General features: G+C 44.4%; 1 protein-coding gene across 3 annotated transcripts in view; it reads right to left on the bottom strand.

Annotated features, from left to right (window-relative positions):
• LOC100473285 (transmembrane protein 200A) overlaps positions 1 to 23,297 on the bottom strand; it is a 77,020-nt gene that overhangs the window by 49,162 nt on the left and 4,561 nt on the right. The window contains exon 3 of one of the 3 annotated variants that reach the window (XM_034669134.1): positions 18,835 to 18,884. The exons of 1 other annotated variant lie outside the window; for it this stretch is intronic. The gene's annotated coding sequence lies outside the window, so the exon portion shown is untranslated. Of the gene's footprint in view, positions 1 to 18,834; positions 18,885 to 21,381; positions 21,483 to 23,297 lie in introns of those variants that run through there. One more of the 3 variants, XM_034669135.1, reaches the window with a different exon arrangement.

Raw genomic sequence — 23,297 nt, 5'->3', positions numbered from 1 at the left:
TCCCCCGCCTCCCGGAGCAGACTGTGCAGAGGTGGGGCGCCCCTGCCAACACCCCAACCTTTGCCAGAAGCAGCAGCAGCGTGGGGGGAGAAGAACCCTCTTCCACCCCTGCTACTCTGAGTATTTACAGGGATTCGTTCCAGGTCCTGGCAGGAACCTGCTGCCAGAAGTAACTATGCCCTTCTGCAGGAATGGAAGGGAATTTCAATAGGAGAGCTGTGAAATGGCAAAATCATCTCAAGCCTTGGTAAAGGTTCCTTCTTGCCTATCGGTTCAGTGTGTTCCTTTAGGTGGTCTCGAATCTGCCAGACTCTAGGCTGGGTGTAGGAGGATGCTGGCTCCTTTGACACAGCATAGTCAAGAGCCAAATCTTCCGGGGCTGGTATAAGGTTTTGAGAAATGGACAAATATTGACTTCAAACCCTGACAACTGACTCACAAGTACTGTTTATTGAATCATTAAACACAACCAGGGCTGTGATTCATTGCTGCTTCACCTCAACAACAAAGCACTGTACAAATCATGGGAACGGAAATTTCGTTCATTATTCTAATTGGAGAGCTATGTGTGGTTCTCCATCAGTAAGATCAGAAAAGAAAGCAAAAGCCTTTTTCAGAAGGTGAGATGAGATTTCAAAAGATAAAACATGGTCAGAGATTTTTCAAATGTAATTTATAAAAGCCTATATTTGGTCAATGTACAAACATGTTCCTTGTCCAATCAGAATAATATGATTCCTTCCAAGAAATCGTCAGTTAAATGGTTAGTAATGTTACTAAGTGATGTTTTGGTCATCTTCTTAGTGCTAAGAAAACTGGGCGCCATGTTTCCCTGCTTAACATTATGGGCGTGGAAAATAATCTTCCTGAAAAAGGGGGCTCTTGAGACTGTTGGTTTTAGCAGCAAACTTGTTTAAAACTGCTTTGGTAGAAAATAACAAAATACTGGCACCTTTTGCAAGCTGAGGCCACGTGATCCCGAGGCAGCCCGGCCTGTTGAATGTGATCTTTGATCAGGCTCTTTCCATGAAGCTCTTATTGACACTGGAAGCTTGAAACTGATGTAAAATATCTACCCACCACACATCTGCCTCTGATGTTTTAGTTGGCCATTTCTGGTCCCCAGGCAATGACATGACTCCATCTGTTGAAAAATTATTTCGTCTCTATTGCCCTCACACTAGGTACGTACCTTTTCAAATAGCACTCTCTTAGAAGAATTGATTTATTTTTTTCTTTTATTGTTTCTCTGTCATGAGATCTAGTTCCTTCAAGTCAGGGGCAATAAAAGGAGGTAGCATGCCTTAATACCAGACCCCTTGGTATTTCTCCTTCTGCCATTACAGATTAACTTACTCAGCTAGGACTTCTCACTCGGACCCAGCTTTAAGATTCTGTTTTAGAGTCTGCATCTGTGGATCTCCTGTTTCTATCCAATAAAGATACCTGCATGGTTTCTTCATTCCTAATGTTTGCTGGTTAATTCCATCAACTCATTCTGACTCAACTGGTCTACATGTTTCTGTCTACGCTGCCTGATTCAATCTTATGGAATCCTCGCTTTATTTGATCATGAATAGCTATTACACATCTACTACGTGTCAAGAAATGGGTTACTCATCATAGAAAACCAAAACGAAAAGGAAACCAAAATGAATGTGATGTCAAAAATTCACAGCTTAGTGAGGGACACAATCAAGAAACGTAAGTTACACATGGTAAGTGCCAGAAGATACGCAAGCACAGGGTGTTAGCGTGGTAACAGGAACACGGTGCAACAGTGATCTCAGTGGAGGGTGACCAAGGACTGCTTCTAAGATGAAGAGATGATGGTGCTTTGTCTTAAAGAGGAAATGTTAGTTCAATGAAGAAGAGAAAAGAAAACAAGGAAGAGGGAACAGACGGCACAGAGGAATGGAAGTATGAAGGGCTGGCATATTGGGATCTGGGCTGTTCAAGCATGTCAGGATGCTATCCATGGTGAGACGGACAGGTAAGCAGGAGGCAGGTCACAAAGGGCCACCTATATCAGGCTGGAGGCTAACCCTCATTATGAAAGTAATTGCAAACACTGAGGAATCTGTGTGCCCAGGGACCAGGCAACAGACAGATGGATTGAAGGTGAAACTGGGGTCAAAAGGCTGCTTAAAGCATCTTGTTCAACAATAACAGCATCTACCATTAATTAAGCAGAACAGGCATTTTTTTTTCCCTCACTGATTTACATGCATTATTTCATTTAAGCAATTTGCATACATTATCTAATGTAATCCTCCCAACAGCGCTGGGAGATCAGTATCCATCTGACAGATGAAGAAAATGAGGCAACAAGATGACAAATCACCTGCAGAAGGTCACTGAGTCATCAAGTGGCAGAGGACGGTTCTGACTCCAGCTCCCTGCACTAGGGCTGGGGCGGCTTTGTTCCCTGGGAGGAAGAATCCTGAAGGAAGCTGGAAAGGAGCAAGGAAGGAACATGAGGAGTTTAGTCCTAGTCACACCAGGTTTCTGGTCTTGGAGCTTGTGAAATACACAAGAGGAGCTCTCCAGGGGCTAGAAAGTGTGATTCCGGGATTAATAGAGAGGTTCTAAGCTAGAGACACATTTGGGGGTCTTCAGGGAACGGGTGGTTGGAGTTCAGCTGTGGAAGGTGTTCCAGGGTTTAAGGGAGAGAGAGAGGTGTCTTTAATCTCTGCCGGGACTTTGAAGCCTAAAGTTTCAAGTATCCAAACCCAGGTTAACATCTACTCTGAGTAGACACACTACCTAATTCTGTCAATGATCAGGGCATAGGGGAGAGGAAGATCTGAAAAGAAGGTGGTGACATTAATGGTTTCAGGAAGAGAGACTTCAGGTGATGGTGAGTCCTTGCCCTTTTCGTCCCCCCAAAAAACAAAAATCCACTACACATAATGGAGCAACACAATTATTAGAACTGTCTCCTTCTCTAGGTATCTTTTCTTTTTCCTCCTTCTATATTTGTTGCTCTTCTACCAGTGTGGGGATGGTGGCTCAGAGAAAGGCACAGTGCTGCCGGTAGGGGTGGCCGGCTAGGGGGGAAGGGCACAGGCAAACCAATTATCACATGACAAAGCACGGAATGCCGTATGTCTGCTGTAGACAGTAGTGTTCGACCCGGGACAGCCCCGTGCCCGGAGGACAAGAGGCAATGTCTGGAGACATTTTTATTGTTACAATAAATTTGTAACAAAAATTGGAGAGGGATGTTTACTGGCATCTAGTAAGTAGAGGCTAAACATCTTAAAATGCACAGGATGGGGGCGCCTGGGTGGCTCAGTCGCTTAAGCATATCTTCAGCTCAGGTCATGATTCCGGGGTTCTGGGACTGAGCCTTGTGCGGGGCTCCCTGCTCTCTCTCCCTCTACCCATCCCCCTCTGCTTGTGCTCTGCCTCTCGCTTTCTCTCTCAAATAAATAAATAAAATCTTTAAAAAAACACAAAAACCCCGCACAGGTGATCTCCCACAACAAAGAATTATCTGGGCCTCGTTGTCCCTAGTGTGGATGTTGAGAAATCCTGCTGTAATGAAGGAGAGCCCAAAAGACCAGGGCAGAGGAGCTCAAACACTCAAGGCTGCCCTGGAAGAGCAGAGCAGCCCCGCAAACACTGGAGCCAACTCCAGAAGAAGGAATATGCTGCAGTGAGGCAACATCTGATGTTAGTGGACATCTGCTCCTTACTGGGCAGTATTGTTTTTCATAGTCCCCAATCCATTATCAGCATTCATTAAGCATCTTCTGCATGCAATGCATTCTCCTTGCTATGTGTGGAGAGATATGCATAAGAAAGATAGAGTTTGTCCCTCTAAGTGTAGAAAGAATACTAATTCTTGTCAAGCTTTCTCATATGCCTCGCTATTTAAACCTCACAGCGATCCTATGAACTAGTTAGTACGCATCTTGCTCTGTAAATTCAGACACAGCTTACAGAGATTAAAGACATACTGCAGACCACGGAGAAAGTGGCAGAGGTGCTCTGAATGGCTCACTCGCGCTCCCCCTGCCCTCTGCATGACAGCACCCTACATAAGGTGGGCCACCTTTGCATGACATGGTCATCGGGGCTGGTCATTTCACCAAAATGTGACACATTCCAATTTGCTCTGCAGCTACAGTTAAGAGCTTCAGAATGCTTTTTGGTTAAAATTAGGTGACTGGGAGGTTCAATAATATATCATTTCTCCAGGATCCAAACAACGGAGATAAAATAAATAAAACCATAAGATTTATACTCAAGTCTACCAAGACATGAGATTTTTTAATCAAAGAAAGATTATACTCAAAAATAGTTCAGGGGCTTATCGCACATTTGTTATACTTTCTGAAAAGTGATAAAGCATTTAGAGCAACTAGGAGTTGACTAGAAACATCCAAAAATCCAAAATACATGTTTCTGGCCATTCTTGACAAGTGCTTAATGCCCTTGGAAGCAGAATGATGTTTATTAGTAACCCTTAAGGGTCAGGACGAGCCGTTTTTTTCTTTTTTTAAAGATTTTATTATTTATTTGACAGAGACAGAGACAGCCAGCGAGAGAGGGAACACAAGCAGGGGGAGTGGGAGAGGAAGAAGCAGGCTCATAGCGGAGGAGCCTGATGTGGGGCTCGATCCCATAACGCCGGGATCACGCCCTGATCTGAAGGCAGACGCTTAACCACTGTGCCACCCAGGCGGCCCCATGGTTAAAAAAAAAAAAAAAAAAAAAAAAGTTTGCCTGTCTTTTCCTTAAGCATAATGATTACTGTTAAAATTACTGCCATCTAGGGGAGCCTGGCTAGCTCAGTCGATGGAACATGTGACTCTTGATTTCAGAGTTATGGGTCTGAGTCCCACATTGGGTGTGGAGATTACTTAAAATAACATAACTTAAAAAAAAATTATTGCCATGTAGTGATATGCTGAGTGCCATGAGTTAAATGGTTTTATAAGTGCATTTACCTGCAGTGACTGGTGTAGTTCACATAAACTGCAATAAACATGTTTCCAGTAAGGACATGCAAATGTTTTCTTTTTTCAGTCTTGGTAATTGTAGTGTTTATAATTGAGGGATGCATGTATTTTTTAAGTATTAGAATTATTTTAAAAATCAGGTATCTACTTACAGACATAAAAATAAATAGTCATTGTTTCTGGTGACAAGATTGAGAAAGCATGATCACCGAATCATGACACTCACTAAAAGAATCAATCATCTTCTCAGAAATAGAAGCAATAAAGATACATGAATTCTGACTATAAAATACTACACATGAATGAAAACGTACGTAAGCAAGAATACACATATCAATCACATCAGCAGAAACAGAGCTTGCCTAAGCATTGAGTTATTCCACCCCTAGGAGAGGTCCCATCTTCTCCAAGGACAGGTATATTACCTCTCTTGAGAATTCATTCTGGGGGTTATCAACTTAGTTTGGAAAGCATCTATATTTAGATAATTTCCTAATGTTGTAGTTTAAGCACATTTCCTTTTATTTTTTTTTTATTTTATTTTATTATATTATGTTAATCACCATACAGTACATCCCCAGATTCCGATGTAAAGTTTGATGCTTCATTAGTTGCGTATAACACCCAGTGCACCATGCAATACGTGCCCTCCTTACTACCCATCACCAGTCTATCCCATTCCCCCACCCCCTCCCCTCTGAAGTCTTCAGTTTGTTTCTCATAGTCCATAGTCTCTCATGTTTCATTCCCCCTTCTGATTACCCCCCTTTTCTTTATCCCTTTCTTCCCCTACCGATCATCCTAGTTCTTATGTTCCATAGATGAGAGAAATCATATGATAATTGTCTTTCTCTGCTTGACTTATTTCACTTAGCATTATCTCCTCCAGTGCCGTCCATGTTGCAGCAAATGTTGAGAATTCGTTCTTTCTGATAGCTGAGTAATATTCCATTGTATATATGGACCACAACTTCTTAATCCAGTCATCTGTTGAAGGGCATCTCGGCTCCTTCCATGATTTAGCTATTGTGGACAATGCTGCTATGAACATTGGGGTGCATAGGGCCCTTCTCTTCACTACGTCTGTATCTTTGGGGTAAACACCCAGTAAGCACATTTCCTTTTAAATTGTCTTCTTCCAAAGGAGGAAGACACCTGATTCTTACACATTCAGAAACCGTTACTATAAGCCTTCTAGTCTCCAGAGTCCTTTCACACCTCCCAGCTTCTGAATCAAGCCTTGTCGCTCATCTGAAACTTCAACTTCTTCACTTCCTTCCTCATACGTAGATGGCTGAAGTGGACGTAATCTCCAAAGGGTCTCCACTCCTGGATAGTGTAATCAACTTACTCCTGAATTTTAAAATTTTACTCTCCTCTTTCCAGAGTGGTCCTTGCCATTCTCCCTTCCACTCCCATACTAGTCATTATGAAATCTTCTGCCCATGAAGCAAAAACTGACTGTAAACTCTCAGTGCTCTAAGACATTGGATTCCCTCCCATTTTTGTTTTCTTTCCTATCTTCACAAAAGGACTTAGAAAAGGACTTCCCAAAGAGAAAAAAACAAAACAATAAAAAAGAACAACAACAACAACAACAAAACAAACAGAAATGGGACAGGGCTCTAAACTAGCCTAGTCAGTTTAAACCTAAAGTCCAGTTGTCACGTGTATGACAATTCCAGGGAAAGATAGTGATGGGTAAGGAGACTGTGTCATGATTTAGGTCTAGAATTCCCTCTACAGATTTGAGTCCCCTTGACTCATCAGTTGCAAACAAACCTGAGAAGCCATGTGGTCAAGTTCACATGACTGCACTCAAAAGATATGGTTTTCCCACCCTTCCAAAAACTCTATCCAGACAAAAACATTCGTTCTGCTACAGAAGAATTATGGGAGCTTCCCCAAAGTCCTTTAATATCGCTATATTACTTTTATTATAAACACAAGAGGCCTGGGGGACCGTCACAGACAGGTCATCCCTCGTGCTTTCTCTTCAAGCATCTCAGCGTCTACCTACCACCTTCGAGTAAGACAGGCACACTGTCACAAAATGATACGCTCCAGAGGCTCTTAGGGGCCAAATCCTCTTAGAATTGATAATTAAAGAAGGGCCCTCTTCCACCCACTCACTTTAATAGCATTAAGGGATTACTGACGAATGAGCTGTGCTGTGTGACTGCCTCACCACACGGAAAGCGATCAGGCTTAGAAATAGGTTCTCCGAGGGGGAGTGCCTGGGAATACGGCAGGGTTATCTAGAAAAGGACCTGGCTTTCCAAGGCTGGGGGTGAGGAAATAGGAATATTGCCTCTGACACAGTTTTAAAATAACAGCATTGTCATGCAAAGCGACTCTGTTTTATCAGAGGATATTCTAAAGTTATCTGTTGGGATTACATTTTTTACTAGTTTCTTTTCTTTTTTCTTTCTTTTTTTTTTTTTTTTTTTTTTTTTTTGGTGAAAAAATATTTCAGTGCTAATCACCTAGAGGAGCTTTTAAAGACCCAAGGTTTGCTTTCTGCACCGGAAGGCTGGTGTAGGGAAGGGACGGAGACCAGGTGATGCTGCCCATGAGAGATCCCGGGGCGGGGCGGGGGGGGGCGGCCACATGAGGTGAAGAATTCAGAAACCATCCTAATCACCCCCCCACCAATCCTCTCTACTGCTCTGAAAAGCCAATCCATTCCCATGTGCCAGTATTTCTGGCTGACATCACACAGTTGCCTTTAGTAACTCTAAAAGGAAGCCCTAGAAGGGGCACCAGTGGGCAATCACAGTCACTCTGACAATCGGGAGCTCAGTGTTCAGCTCTGTCCCAGCAAACCGAGCTGCCACTATTTCCCACAGAGACTTCACAGCCCGCAAGAGCTGCAAGAGCTGCGACACGACACGAGGTCTCTCCCCTGTCCTGCTGAGCCTTCCCCAGAGCTTCACTGCATGGGCCCAGTCCCGGCCCGGGCTCCTGTTTTACTTTGTGAGAGATCATTTCCCTTTCCGGGACGGGGCTGGGAGGAGCCAAGAGAATGGAAACCAGAAAGATCTTCCAGTACTTCAGATACTTTTCCCGATGACAGCACATCAGTGTATAAACCCAGACACGGACACCTAAGTGAAATAAAGAATACCGGAAAATGCCGGATAATTCAAGTTTAAGAGCTCTCCCCTCGCAAATACACAATTTTCCCCCCAGAATATCAGTAAAATTTCAGGAAAAAAGGGGGGAGTTTCTTCTTCCATGAAAGGATAATTTTCTCAAGGTGCATTTTGCATTTCAAAGCATGGCCGGAGGGCCAAAGGTGGCCCCTAAAAACTTACCCGAAAATTCTTATTGTAGTTCATTTCCAGTCATGGGAGATTACATAGCTATGGGTTGGTTGATGCTTGGACTCCTAGAAAAGTGTTTTCTAAAAGCAAAATGGCATGCGACATCACAGGTTGCAAGGTTATAGACCTTCTTTCCCTCCAACTGGAATATCATGTCACTTTAAAGAAGTGCAAAGAAATTAATTTTCTCTTTAGCCAATGAGCTTCTCATTGGCGTCGTCTTTGGAGGATTTCGGTGGCGCTGAAAGAACAGGAGGAATCAGAAGCAATCCCGTTAAACAGCTTCCTCCACAAAATGATCTATAAACTTATTTTTATGGTGAGTGTTTAACCAGGGTAGCGACCTATCTTTACTTTCCATTAAAATTATTTATTGGAGGAGCTGTGATTTGGCAAAGTAAGACAACTGTTTGCTGTAATAAGGTTAACAGGAGAAATGGTCTGACAAATCCCCAACACTAAACTCTGTTTAGAATGTAAACAAATGCTGTGAGGTCACTGGAAGAACAAACAGATGATAAAATGGCTGTAAAAAGCTGATGAGCCCTCCCAGGGCCCCGGGCTGTTTCTCCACTCACCTCCAGCGCAAGGCACCTGGCAGGGAGCCCTGGCCCTCCTCCTTCCTTGCGGTGGCTCTAGGAGCCAAGACATTAAAGATTTATTATTGTGATCTCCGTAGCTTACAATGCCCCAAAAGCACATGCGTGGAGCGCCATGTTCACAATGCAAATCCCCTTCCTAGATGAAGGCTGTTTTTCTTCTGCTTTCTTCTATATTCATATTCAAAAGATTATATTAAAAATGACTGGTTTTCTCATGTTTCTCTCTAACACTGGATGAGAGGCTGTGATAGAGAGAAGTCCTTTCGCAAGAAGACAATAAGTAAATGTACCCCAAATGTACACATTTGTGATGTGAGAGAAAAAGCAAAAGTAATCGTAAACTGTCTGACGCTCTAAAGCTTCTAACAAGAGCAACAGAAAAAGATGCCATCAGAAAAATTCAGGGAAGAGTGACCTGCCCCCTGACAAGTGCACTTCGGTGTGATCTGGTCATCACTTCAAGTGTGAAGCTTGAGGAAAATGCCAAAATATCCAATGAGACATCTGGGAAATGTGCTTTTCTTTCCTGAATCAAGGAAATTGCAAAGGGAAGCTCTAAATGTCACAAGAATTCATACTTCCTTGTTTATTAATTAAAAACTATAATTTAAAAACACAGGTAACAGGGGCGCCTGGCTGGCTCAGTCAGTGGAACAGGCGATTCTTGATCTCGGGGTTGTAAGTTCAAGCCCCACATGGGGCGTAGAGATTACTTAAAAAAATAACACCTTGAAAAAGAATAAGTATATATATATAGATAAAAACATAGGTAACAGAACATCGTGCAGCTTTTAGAAATGCTTACCAAAACTTCAGTAATATGACCAATATTAATAAACTAAAAGAAATACGTTCTGAAAGGGTCCACTTATTTTATATAAAACTGATAAAAACAATAACAGTCAGAAAGTACTTAAAAAGTGATTTCTTCTTTTTTTCAGATTATATGAATAAATTATTCCTCTACACTACCTTGGGTCCATGGCCCCTCAAAGTTTTAATATTTAACAGAACTATTCAGAAAATTTTAAAAAGGGAAAAATAACCATTTGTACTCGTAGTAAAGACAGTATTCACCACTTTTTGATGTTCATTTTTATCTCTATCCCAACCAAGTGTGATTTAGTAAATCACTAAAAATTAGAACTGAGGTCACTTACTGGGTTTGGAGCAGGACAGCTCATAATTTACTGATTAAGACCCTCAGAGAGAGCAGGAAGCACTGTCTAGTTATGATGAGTTCTGATGGCTGAGTCCTGAGGGCTGCAGGGACCAGACTATTTGCCACTGCCAGGCGTTCAACTGTTCAACTTTCAATTTCATTAAGATGGCTTCATGGATGTTTCAAAACATCAAAATGAAGAAGGCCAAGAAAAGGCTGGATTCTCTACTGTCAGGCAATACTCCCATCTGGTTACGTTTAAGCTGCCAGCCTGCCCAGGCTTGCTGCCTCAGTGTCTCCCTCTTTTCGGCACAGCACTGCTGACTTCTTAGCACCCATGAAGAAGAAAATGTCTAAGTAGACAGTGGCTCCTTCTCTGCATCAGTTAAGATCTCTGGCTTGATAAGACCCTCCCCTCCATCAAAGTGATACTGTCCCTCCCGATGCTACAGGCAGCTAATGAGCCCCCCTCGGAGCTGCTGTCCTCATTCAACGTAGTTCGACAATTCCACGGCCTCTGAGAGGAATCCTACACACCATAGGACATCACAGCCGGCCTTAAGGAGCTCACACAGCTCATCAGGTGACAGGGTCTGCTTCCTGTCTGAGGTCACGAGGGGGCCACAGCAGGTGCCTTGAGGAGCGTGGCCAACTTAACAGAAGCTGAATAGCACAAACTCAGCAGACTGAACAGCAGAAATGTTCCTTTTTCTACGTGCATCTTCCTGGCCCCTGCCTACGCAAGTGGAGGGAGACGTTGCCCGGACACAGGGAGGGGGGACTTCCTGTGGGGCTGCAGCCTTCCTTCAATACACTGGCCTCCAAAATGTGACGGCACAGCTCCCCATCAATAGAGCTAGAGTGGGCTCTATTTTTTGGTGGCACTGCCCATGGTAACACCACTACAGAAAAGAACATTCCCCTTCCATTCTCCAGTCGATTCTTTCTGTTGTCCTGAGCGTTGGGTCTATTTTTACTACTGACACCCCTGGGTTGGGGAGAGACAGAAGGCGGACTAGCCATTCTCAGTGCATCAAGGTGGCCTGCTGGCATGAGCAAGGCACCTTGAAAGTGCTGGAAGATGCATCCAGCTCTCCCAAGAGAGGCAGGAAAGAGTCCACAGAAGAGCCCTTGCCTCCCCCACACTACTCCCCCCCACCCCAATCCAGGCAGAGCTAACAGCTGCCTCATTCAGAACACATGTGCAAAGCAAGGTCGTCCTGGTGGGAGTGACAGGAGAGAAAGGACCACATCGGGCAGTGTCACTTGGTGTCACACGCTCAGCCGGATCGTTCATTTTTATGACCTTTTACAACCCAAGTAACCCTTCTAAGGAGGTCACGTGCCATGTTACAGATGAGCGACCTGGGGTTCAGCAAGGTTACATAACTTGACCAAGGTCACCTAGCTCTTGAGAGGTAAAGCTGGAACTCTCCAGTGATTTTCAAATAATCCCTGGCAATGGAACTCTTTTTCCAAATAAAATCTCACTTAAATCATAAAGAGCTCAGAGAATCAAAAGTTGACTCTCTATTTTAAAAATATCTCTGAAGGAGAGCCACTTGGGCCAGGCAGCCAGATGGCAGTGGTTTCCAGAACGAAAGTAAGAGAGAGCACAGATCAGAGACGGGATCCCACTCAGAGAGGCTCCAGGCAGGTGGGTCAGCGAGCCTTTCAAACCTTAACCTCTGGTTAGCAATTCCCCAAATCCTATTAGATCAACCATAGAACACTGAAGCATCAAAACCAAATAAACCTTCGTGGCCCCGACAATTACATTTAAAATGACACTCTGACTCTCCACAAGCTGCTTTTCACACATGCACCCCCGCAGAGGGAAAGGCTGCCGCCCATTATCTGGCCAGAACATCACGGGACCATGTCTGTCTGGCGGCTGTGTGACCAGCACTCACTGAGCACACTTGCCACGGGAAGACGGCTGACGTCCTGAGAGCACTGTCCTTGGAGAAAAGTGAATGGAGTCCCCAGGGCGGGACCCCAGGCCCCATAGCTGTTCTTCACACCGCCTCAGTACCAGCCATACCGACCCAAGGTCAAGTCGACCTCCACTGACACTTATAGAAAAGTCCTCTCTGAAAATGGAAGACAGCTCAGCTCCTTTCCTCCAGGGTTAGCCTCAGGGATGGTTCACCAAAAGGCACAACAATTTTTTTCCAATTCTTTTCTCCCCCCCCCCCACCCCGTGGTTGGGGGCAAGCATCGCCTCAGGCACGCGGCAGGTGGCAGGGCTCCTGAGCGCGCACTGCTAACGCAGGGCTTACGGAGCTGATGGACGCTTAAGCCAGGCCCCATAAAACCACAGCCAAATTCGCCTTCTACGTGTTCAGAGAAGAAGGGAAAGGCTTTCATGAAGGAACCGGAGGCTCTCACTGTCACGGGAGACGCGGAGCAGCACGGTGCTAACTTCTAAAGAACTCCAAGGCCAGGAGAGCTTTCCGTTTTAGGCTCTTCGGTCATAACTTGAGAAAGTACTATGGACACAACGAGCATTCCTGAGTGCTCTGATAGCTTCATCTTACAAATAAGGTTTATTCTTGACTCTTAAATAACATTTGAATATGATGAAAAATATATAAAAAATGGAAAGACTGTATTAGAAGACTTGGGGAACAGTAAGGTAAAGGTAGTTAATCACCTCTAACTTGACAAAGATGATTTTCAATTTTTGCACATTCGTTTCACGTACTGCCCATGACTCTCCACTGTGTGTTCCTGGTAGGAAAATAAGACCAGGATGTGAGGCTCCCTCAGGGCCACCACCGCATACTGAATGGGGTAAGCTCAGCTCCCAAATGGAGAGGCTGAAAGTAACCTCTAATAACAGGTGTCTTTTCTCTTCCATTTTAATGAGCTAAAAATGCATTAGTAATAAGAGCCAGCGTAATCCTCTGAGTTTCCTGGTAGATGTTAAAGCAACTCTCTTAAATTATATGCTTTTCTTATAATGTCCTGGAACATAAAATAGCTTAAGCTTCTATTTGTGGTTTTAAAAACTTCTATTGCAAAGATAATACATGACCTAGTAATGCTTTAAGAAGTATATGCAAATGCTTTAAAAGTATAAAGACTGAGTCAGACAGAAGACTGCAGAGGAGCTGATAAGAGAACAGACTGGTAATCGGCATGATAATGAAACTGACCTTCAGACCTGCGACTCTATCAGTGTGTTATTGTGAAGAAATAACTCGGGCCTCTATTCTGCTCTAATCTGGTACCAACAACTATCACATGAAATTCAAAAAAAGACTTCCAGTAATTTCTAATCCCATTTCGCCCAAAAGTTTGAAGGCAATACTACATCAGTGTTGTGCTGAGAGATTAAACTGGAGAAACTGAGCCCAGATCTTCAGAAAGTGTTCAGTAAGTGACACATGCCAACAAAGCTTTACTGCTAATATCATGTACCTCTTGTCACTGACATCACACCTCTGGCTTTTCTTCTCCCTTCAGGGCTGCTACGTCTTGGTATGTTCTCTAACCACCCCTAAGCGTGGAAGTCCCCAAAGCATGGTCCTAAGTCATCTTCTTTGTCCTGTCTCTGTTCCCTCCATGACTTACTACCAACTACATGCTCATAACTCTCAAATTTCTGTCTCCCTTCCAAATTTCAGATCTGAGCTCCAGACCCATCTGTCCAAATGTCCACTTGCTCTTTTCTCTGGGATGCCTCATGGGCATCTCAACTGTAATGAGTCCAAAACTGAACTCAGGAATCAAGCCTTCCTCATCCATTCAAACGATACCACCCTCCATCTGTTCGGTCATGCTAAAATCTGGGCGTATCCTGGACCACAATTTCCTACGTGCTATCAGTTACCAATGTTGGCCGATGCTGCCTTCAAAACCTGTCTTCGCCCTGTCCACAAATCTCAGGCATCCTGTCTAAGCTCTGTTGTTTCTTCCTTCATGCATTCTTGCCTCCTCCAACCCCTTTACCACAAAACTGCCCAGGGGTGGTAAATCAGTTCATGTATTTCCTCTTTCAAAGCTCGCTCTTTGGAACGAATATCCAACCCTTATCATCTCCCACAGGGCATTTCACCATGGCCTTTGCCCAGTGTATAACCTTTCCTCCCACCTTCTCTCCCCTGCTATGATCCAGTGACAGGGCTTTCTCTCTGTTCTCAAAAACACTGACCCCTTTCTTTCCTCAACCTGCCTGCATGATTGTTCTCTCTGGCATAGCTTTTCCACACAAGTTCCTCTGGCCTTTGGCCCAGTCTTACATGACAGTTCCTGGGAAACATTCCACTAATTCATGACCCTCTCTCCTAGCAACATCTGTTTTTGTGGCACTAATCACACTTATCACCACATCATCACTGATGCTGTAATTTTTTGTGCCCACTACTAGATGATAAGCTCTTTGTCCTCCCCACTCAGATCTTCTCCAGCATGAGACACAGTCAGTGCCAGGACACAGGAGGCGCTCCATGAGTATCTGTTGAGCAAATAATGCTGATATTTAAAAGAAGGTTTTTCGGGTATGCCCCAAGTCTTTGACAATGACAGCCCTAGTTCATATTAGGTAGCTAATTTCAGTCCAAATTGCACAGCTTTTCTTTTGCTTAACATGTGTGTATCACCCAGGGGCCCAGATTAGGAGGAGAAAGGCCTGGGTTTTAATCCCATATCTGCACCTGTGCTTAAGCAGGCTTTAAAAAAAAAAAGTGAACTGCTTTTTCAGACCTCCTATTTCTCACTGTTGTATGAAGAAGCCTCCTCGCGGCTCTCATACTCTGAGTCTGTGAATACACAGTGTTTTCAATCCACAACAAAATTTTGTACACGCCCAAAATAAAACATCTCCTATTGGCTTTAGAATTCCCTGGGTTATTCTTGCTTCAAGGTCTTTATCAATGTCACTTTCTTTTGATCCCATGATTTCTGAGAACCTTGAAATACAGTTCAGACCCGTCAGGCAGGGCCTACAGATGGTGAATGCAGACACCTAGGCCTCTGCTTACTGCTTATTTCCTTCTGACACTCATCATGATGGTGAGGCCTGGGCCCAGCAAAGCGCCCCCTGCAGGGGTGGATGGGCAGATGCTTCCCACGTTACTCTGATCAAAGTCTGAAGTTTCTCTGTGGCCCCGTATGAGCCTCTGCTACAAACGCTCCAAGCCAACCCCCACTTCTCAGAGGCCGCCTCGCCACCCCCTAGGGTTTCCTGTTCCCCTGCCAGGCACTCTCCTCCCCCAGAGAGTCTAAGGCTTCCTTCCCTCCCTTCAGGTCCCTGCTCAGATGTCTGAGGGCTTTTTCATGACTATGCTACACTACTCCCCATCCCAACTGCTCTCTGTCCGTGCATCCTGTTAATATCTCTTATGTCTGTCACAATAAATTATAGGTTATCGTCTGTCTCCTCCAACTGGAACGTAGGAGTCATAAGGAGCGGAGCTTTGTTTCCTGTTAAATATCCAGGGCCTGAAACAGTACGTTGTCGGCACTCAGAAAATACGTATCAAATGAATGAACAAAAGAATGCAGGAGTGAGGCTCGCTAGAAATCCTCCAATCTAGAGCTGCAGGAGTCTGTGAAGGCTGGGGAGGAGTGGCGCTCAGGAGGGTTAGGGGGAAAAGCTTAGGTTGCTGGACCCCGAGCGCGAGAGCCAGAAACACCCCCCCCATTTGTACACCCTCCCCACCTACCCTCCCTCCACTGCCACCACGCAGGCAGGTGAAGAGAGGGCTCTGTTCATGGGGTGGCGGGTGGGGTTGAGTCCCAGGGGCCTGCCAGTCAGCAGGTCTCCTGCCAAATGAGCAATGACCTTCTGACAGCTGGGGCGGGAGAACAGAAACTCCCCAGGTAATGTCTGTAGAAATGAGAATCAGGATGCAGGTGGCCTTGTTACCTGGAGACGGATGGCATGTGCCATCGTTTCATCTTTGTCTTCTTTTTGTAATTTGTCTTTTAAAAATCACTTAACCAAATTCTGCATTTAAGGCTTCTGTGAATTAGCCCAGTTTTACTCACTACCGCCCCCTCTCCCCAAGCTTGACTCAGGGAGACCTGTATATCATCTTCCAAAGCTGTTATCCTCACTGGAAGTACTTAGCCTTACTAGAGCCCTGTAGACTGTGAGTTCCTCCAGGGAAGGAGCTGGTGTGCTCCCAACACTGACCACAGTGACCAGCACCGCGCATGCTCTTGATAAACACCAGATAAGTCAATAAGTATATTTTGAACGAGATCTCTCCAAAGACACTGAGCTAAACATTCACTAACATCACTAATTACATGCTCTTATTGTCTTCTGTTCAATTATGCAGGTGTTGGGTAGAGTTAGCTCTGGATAGACAATAGTGCAGGGATTGGAAGACTCACAAAATAAGGAATTTCCATGTGTGTCAAGTAAGGTGTGATAAGGCCACCATGTCGACTTCCCAGAGATTTCTACCTATCTGGCACAGGTGCGGGGGGGGCGGGATAGTATATAAAGAAAATAATTATATCTGTAATTATATTTTTATTTTTAATATTTCATTTTTAACACCTTGAATGTCATTTTTAAATATTATTCATATTCAGAGACTGCTGGGTAGCTCAGTTAGTTAAGTGTCTGACTCTTGATTTCAGCTCAGGTCATGATCTCAGGGTCATAGGATCGAGCCCTGAGTCAGCTTGAGATTCTCTCTCTCCTCTCTCTGCCCCTCCCCCCAATACATAAATCCTTAAAAATATATATTATTAATATTCAGAATAAAGTTAACACTTTAAATATTTTCGGAGAAATGATTTCGTCTCTTTCTAAAAAGTCTGTGTTTTATATCTTACAGTGACTTTCTTCCCCTGACATCATAGACGATCAAATATAATTAATTCAGTGAACATTTACTGAATGCATACAATATACAAGTCACTATACTAGGCAGAGCTAAAAAAATAAATGCTTCACATAACAAAAAAATGTGCAGGGTCTGAGCTGTTTACATTCTACTGAGAGGACTATATTTATATTAGTATTTAATGTTTTATTTTTAATATTAAACACTCTTTGAAGGTGGATATACTATATTTCTTCAGCCATGTAATGATGTATGGCATATCTTGAGTTTCAAACGTGAATTCTGCTTTGGCTCCCAACCCCCTACTTTTAATAAATGGCCTCAATCATCCTCCTCCAAAAGGAAAACCTTCTATAGCTTCCAAGCACGTTGAGGGTGAAGACTTCCTCCCCCCAGGATGCAAGGCTGGCTCTTATTACCTTGCAGGACGACCCCAAACGCCTCAAACACAGAGAGGTCTGCCTTCACCATCTGATCTCCAAAAGCCCAGGCACTCAGTTACAAATCAGATTCCTTTCCTTCCTCACAGCCCGTTCCATATCGGAACCCGCCTTGTTTGTCTCCCCCATCTAGAATGTGCCCTCACCACAACCGTGGTTTTGAGCCCTACACTATTCCCAGCTGCCAACACACATGGATTGAATCAATTATGAATTAATGAACTCCCTACCGAGCTTGAGTTGACTATCCTACGCGTGTCCCATCAGTAAGCGAATCACAAATGCACAGGCCATGCTTTCCCACATGGTTTCTGCATGACCACTGCGTGTGATGCACCTCACATGTGACCGAATGGGTCAGAGTATAATCTAGCAGCAACTCCTGAACGAAGCTAAGTCATGATTTCGTGAATACGTGAATGAAAATCATGATGTTCAAAGTTACTGATGGAGATCCATAAAAGAAAATGGAGTTATAATGCTAGAAAGTTCTCCCTTAACTTTTAGAAGAAAACCAAAAGTACTTTTGTTTTAGTTGTGTATTATTTTTGAAATAGAAAAACAGCAGTTGTGAAAAGATTGAAAATGGCACTCAAAACCCACGCCAAATGGACTGCTGTAGTAAGCTGAATCGTTCCCTTGTAGTCTCAGGCAATGTTTTTGGACAAGAAAAAACTGTGCAGAGGTGTAACTAAGACGCAAGTTCCGCCTTTTTATGGAATGAGTCTGAATTCCTCAGTATGAAAGCTAGATACTATGATGTGGCTGGCTTTTTTTCTGGAAAAGGGAGCAGAATCAGAAGGTTCACAATTCAGGATCTTTGGTTTATTTGAGGGGAATCAGTGGTTTAAGAGAGCAGATGTTCTCGGGGCGGGGGGGGAACCTCAAGCATTTTCACATTCTATCTGGGACCTCACATTCTGCCCTACTAGCCCAAACTGGTCCAGAGTCCCCTGCTCAGAACACAGCCATCGGCAAAGCAGGCACAGGCTTGCCCTCCCTTGGCTTACAGTCCCTCTGAATGGTGTAGGGACCATGAGCACGAGAGTTACAATGTCCCACCGAGCTACAGACGCAGAGGAGGCCGGGGTTTACTCTGCAATGTGGGGCTCTGGTTTGGAAGGTTCTCCACAGCATGGTCTGAACAGCCTTCACCCTCACAAGACGTACATTTTATGATTCAAAAAATTTACTCACAACCTGTCACAAACTGTCGTGTGCCTCTATCTAGATGCAGAATCAGGAACGTGTGTAAATACATATTTAAAATTGAATGGTTTATCACAATATTTCAACAGTCTACATTCTAAAAGAGGGGGTTTTTTAATAACAAAGAAACAAAGTATGCAGTTAACAAAAAACTGTTATTCATTTTGAAATGGTAGCTTTCCTTATCTAAAAATAAATACATAAAACCCTAGTACAGGCATGACGAAGGGGTATTTCCATGCACTGTCAATCACAAATTCACCTGTTCTGAAAATCAGTCTTGCATTAAGTATCAAGAGTCTTAAGACATCCCTACCCTTTGACCCAGGATTAGCCTCTTCCACGGATCTTGCTTAGAGAGGTAATCTGAAATTTGAACAAAGATTTCATCAAAATGCCATTTATAATGCCAGATATTTGGAAACCACCTAAAGGTCCAATATTAAGAGAACAGTTAATAAATTGTGGTGTATCTGCACAAATATTATACAGACATTAATAAAGCTTGCCTAGGAGTCTGAAAATATTTAGGACATAAGGTTAAGCAAACAGAGCGGGTTGTAACATGTTATTAACTATGGAAAAAATTCATTAAAAATGAGGAAGAAAGTGTCAAAATCTGATGGGTGCTTTGGGGTCAGGGGATTATAGGCAAATTTTCTCCCTGATTTGTTACCCTTAACGTATTTTCCAAAGTTTTTACTCGGAGCGTGTATTGCTTTTACGATTAGAAGTAAGAACATCTCTTCCGAAATGCTAAGTAACTCTACTGTATTACAGATCTCGCACACGGATGTTCATGGAGCTGATCTGTGGTTTGCCAAGTGAGCCCGAATGTGTGCCTCTCCTAGACCTAAATCGGCACAGACAGAATACTGAAATTCCTCGGATTCGCCCCACATGGTAGCCCCAAGACGCTGATTCTCAAAAAGGAACATATTCTCAGCAGCTGCCAGCCTATGAGCACCTCTGTGATTGGCTCCCTATTTGCCAAAAAGCTGGCTCCTAGTCCTTGTTCCTTTTATCCGAGGAGCCGCTAATATGCCTTACCTATTCTAATATCTCTACCAGCTTGAATTCCGTGTACAGCAATCATTGGTTTAGCTCTGGCTCTCCCTTGAGCTTATGAAATTCTTGAGATCCTTGTCATCCTGACATGTGCCGAATCTAGCTGAGTACCTAGTAAATAGTGGCATTTAATAAATATTGTTAAATACATCTTTACGATCTAGGGAGAAGGTCACCTCAATAACCTCCAAGAGAAACACTGACGAACGGGACCCTGTTGCGATGGAAATCTTGGTTTGGTGTCTGGAATCAGAGACACTTGGAGATATCACTTCCAGGTTAGGAAGGAGCAGAGCCATCCCTGATATCCAGGCCTGGCCTGGTGCTCACAACCAGGCCCTAAGGTTCTCCTGTCGGATGGAAATGATTTCACAGACCATCGACACCAGGCTAGGCCACTCTGTGGCCATGATGGCTCAGGACAGACACAAGACCACTCTGTCATCACACCTGAACACAAACACAAACGCGGACATGGTCCAACCCCGACCATGAGCAATATCCCCCGATCGGGCTCAGAAGGGACTGCTGCTTCTTTGCCAATTACAGTGGTAACCTCTCTAGTCTTGTCCCCTTCAGATAAGACTTATTAAGATAGAAAATCACAGGATTATTCCTGCTTCAATCCAGAGCAAAGCCCTGCTTCTTTAAACCTTCCCCAAATCGTACAACACAAGCTCACATCTTAAAATCTTATAACAACTAATTTCTAACACCCTCTTAGTAAAGGCACCCCGTGTTTCCCTATGGTGTACATTCTCTCTTGCTGAAACAAGCAGAACCCCAACTTCTCCGGTCGGAGAGCATTAACAAGTTCTTAATCCTACCTGCCATGCTCTCCTCTCTTCTGTCTGCTCATATAGTCATCAGAACTCACTTCCGCCTGGAACCCTCCCCGGACTGGCCTTCCAGGCTTTAGATGGTTCCATTCTTTTTAGTCTCCATAACATTTAGTTCAACTGCTACTATTAAGTTTGTATTTCATAACACTAGCTAGCCCTGCGATCTTGATGACTCTGAAAAATCCTTCTAACTCTAAAATCATATTGTTTTATTGTGTTGCTCTTAAAGTTTTATGCATGGTTATTTTTACCTCCCTAAACAGGCTCTGAGTTCTCACAAATATGCCTAAAACATATATTTTTATATGCCTTCACATTCCCTTTCCACTTACCGTGTCTATGTACATACATATACCTACACACAGCCCGCTGCACATAATGAAATCTACAGTCACATGCCTGAGCAGATGAAAGTTTGATCTTGTGTTTGTTGGGGAATGACAGGACGTCACGCCTATCCTATTAGTAAGCAGTTTCATTCGCAGCATCTTCAAGTGTAGACCTTTATAGCTGGGGTGTGTTCCACGTACCCACTACATTCAGTATCTGCTAGTGCCCTCCCTTCCTGACTCCCTCCCTCTCTCTCTGTATATATATCTATTTACCATATTTCAGGGCAAAGTACCTGTCCATAGAAAGGTAAATTCAGGCCATGGCAGCTGGCAGAGGTCCCTTCTCTTCAACAGAAATCAGCAACTAAAATTAAGCCTTCCAAACATCTGACTTGCTGACGTATCTGTCCTGCACAGTGACAGAGATCCTGCACGGAGGGGAAAAACCCACTGGATTCGTAAGTTCTCTGCCAAAGCCGGATATGTTCCTGCTGGACAACTCCCTCCAGATGACCTGCTCCCCTCTCACATTCTGAGGACTACAAGGTAGTTCCCAGTCTCCCTGCACAGCCATATGCCCTGCTGACTTCCCCATTTCTACTCCCCAGACTTGATATTGACCTTGCCTGCCAGGGCTGGGATGACTCCCTGAAGATCCAGAATCAGGTCTAGAGTCAGACAGAAACAGGTTTCCATGACAGCGCCTTCATTTCCAGGCTGGCTCCGGGAGCCCAGGCGGATCATTTAACCTTTCTAAGCCTCTAGTTCCTGGCTCAAAAGAAAAAAAAAAAAAAAAAAAAAAAAAAAGGCAAGCCATAATATTTACCCTCCCAGGACTGTAATAAAGATTTGGTGGAGATTATGTATTTAAAGCACATGCCAGGCGCTCTACAAATGTTAGCTCTTTTTTTCCTAGTGGTGCCTGACAACTAACAGGGTCCTTTTCCCTCTGAGGAGCTGCCCGATACATGTTCTTCCTGCCTTACCCCAGGAAGGGTATTTAAAGCAGGGCAGATGGTAGAGTTCTTGTTCTCAGATCAACAATCAAGCCCCAGTCATTACATTGATCTGCCCACCTGTTCAACTTCCTGATACCAGTCCCATCACCTCCCTCGCTACACCCAAAACCCCAAACCCCAAACCAAGAATCCATGTCTGCCCTACTCTTGCTTTGGCGACGCTGTCCGTCTGCCCCACAGCATGGGTGCTCGGCACCTTTGCCCTGATAACCTCTATTCCATCCCTTCTTCTGTCACTTTGGTTGCCCATTAGAAGGCCCCGATCTTCAGTTTTAGCTTATCTATAGGATTCCGACCGTGGCCTTGAGAGGTAGTGCTGCACAGTGTATTAAAGCAGGGGTATTTGTTCTGGACTACCAGGGTTTGCATCCCAGTGCTGCCACTTCATGACCCCACTACCTTGAGCAAGTTATGACCTCCCCAACTTCCAGTGTCCTCAGCACAGAGGGCTGTTAGGAGATTTAAATAATATGTTGAATTTAAAGCAGGGAACACAGGACCTCGCACACTAGGTAGGTCCTCAATAAATGTCACTGCTACATGCATAAAAGTTGTGCCCTTGAGACTCAACAGTGACCACTGGCCTCCCTTCTACACAGCCAGCTGCCATGTACTTACCCACAGCACACAGCCATGTCACCTACTAGTCCCCGCTCATCTTCCTGGATCCTCTGGATCCATTCCATCCCTCGCATGTCAACACAGATGCTCCTTTATCCTGACATACGCCCTTACCAGACCCATCATGTCACTTACACGTGCCAATATTCTATTTTGGTACCTCATGTCCTAAGTGGTGACTAATCTATGCCTGCTGCCTCCCCTTTGCCCATCTCCCACAAACTCAGGGAACCTCCTGCAGTGTTCATCGCTTCACGTCCCTGTCCAATCGTTCGCTAGATCGGGAGTGCCTAACGTAGGGGGTCTCCAAACTCACGGTCTTTAGATGACCAGGGCTTCTGATCATGAAATCGCTAGGCTGGAAATAAAGCACGGGGATATTTACTAAAAGTGTGTGGATATAGATAAATGGTGGGTTCCAAGTCAGAAATACGCTGGCGACCACGCCTCTTTCAGCAAAGTCTAGACATGAAGGGTGTCACTTCATCAGTGGGCTTTGCCTTGGTTGGGAGGAGGGTCCCACTTTCAGAATTTCCGCAGTCTTGGGCACCTGAGCTGCCGCCGTGTGCAAACTCTACCTCATTGTTTCGGGGGTCTGTCCCGAAAAAGGAGGGGACAATTCCCCCTCGATAACAGACAGGTTGTTTTTGACTGGCAGCATCAGTAACTTCAGAGAAACACACCTCTGTGTGATCTTGACACACTGTCATCACGGTGTCCCTACCAGCCTCCACCTCCTCCCCCCACACCAGCACCATGGGCACAGCGTGGGGTACACAATCTAGTTCAAGACTGCACTCATCATACTGCAGTCCCTGATGGCTGTGCGCTGAATCCATGACCACCAGTGCAGGGCCAATCAGAGCCCCTGCAGGAAATTTCTATGAATGGGACCTG

The sequence above is a fragment of the Ailuropoda melanoleuca genome, chromosome 10 (genome assembly GCF_002007445.2).
Source record: "Ailuropoda melanoleuca isolate Jingjing chromosome 10, ASM200744v2, whole genome shotgun sequence".
Classification (NCBI taxonomy): Eukaryota; Metazoa; Chordata; class Mammalia; order Carnivora; family Ursidae; genus Ailuropoda; species Ailuropoda melanoleuca.
Note: the sequence above shows the minus strand (reverse complement) of the source record. Positions and strands in the feature narration are given on the sequence as shown.